The 973-nt window shown below is 56.3% G+C and overlaps 1 pseudogene; it reads right to left on the reverse strand.

Annotated features, from left to right (window-relative positions):
* Positions 1 to 709, reverse strand: LOC141500168 (forkhead box protein I2 pseudogene; annotated as a pseudogene).
* Positions 710 to 973: the final 264 nt, after the last annotated feature.

The raw sequence follows: 973 nt of genomic DNA on the forward strand, positions 1-973 counted from the left end.
TTAAACCTTGGTCCCTTCTCTATTATAGATTAAGTTGCTGACATGGAAGTTAAGAAAGCTGGGGGCATGGCCATTCATACATTGGGCCTGGGTCTGAGGACCCAGTACTACACCAGGCACTGTCATGCTGGAAGAAGCTGGGTAGGAGTTGAGGCCAGAGGTCCCCTGCCTGGCTAGACCTAAGTCACCCACTGGGCCACCTCCAGTTCCTGTGAGGTGGCTGGGGAAGACTCCACAGCCATTAGCCAGGGGCCCTGTGGTGGACATGAAACCAGGGAAACATGGACTAGGCTCTGGAGCTAGTAGGGGAGGCTTGGCCTCAGAGTCAGCACTGGGGGAACTAAGCACCTCTGAGGTGGAGGCAAGGAGGTCTAGGTTCTCAGCTGGGTTTTTGAGGGTCCCAGAGCTATTGTCTTCAGACTTAGAGACAGCTACAGGTGTCCCTGTCCCATGGGAGTCCCCTCATTTTTTCCTCTTTCTCTGGAAGTTTCTATGATCAAATATTTTCTCACAGTTTGGATCCAAGGTCCAGTAATTTCCTTTCCCTGGATCATCCTCATCATGGGGCACCTTGAAGCAGTCGTTGAGGGACAGGTTGTGGCAGATGGAGTTCTGCCAGCTGCTCTTGCTCTTCTTGTAGAAGGGGAAGCTGGTCTCCATGTACTGGTAGACCTGGCTCAGGGTGAGCCGGGGCGCTCTCAATGGCCATGGCGAGCTCTTGCTGGTAGGACAGCAACAACCAGGCTAAGTTGTTGCTGGCTGCCCCAGGCCAGGTAGGAGGGCTGACTCAGGGCCAGCCCTGGGAACCACAGGTATGGGGTGGCCTCCGGGCTGCCATAGTCAGGTAACCCCAAGGCCAGCAAGGGTGCAGAGGGAGCTCTGGCCTGGTAGGGGGGAGTCCCAACCGATAGAGGCTCAGGGGGTCCCCACAGACCACCAGATTCAACAGCTCCTGGGCACTGGGGGGGTGGGG

Source organism: Macrotis lagotis, chromosome X (genome assembly GCF_037893015.1).
Source record: "Macrotis lagotis isolate mMagLag1 chromosome X, bilby.v1.9.chrom.fasta, whole genome shotgun sequence".
In the NCBI taxonomy this organism is placed as follows: Eukaryota; Metazoa; Chordata; class Mammalia; order Peramelemorphia; family Peramelidae; genus Macrotis; species Macrotis lagotis.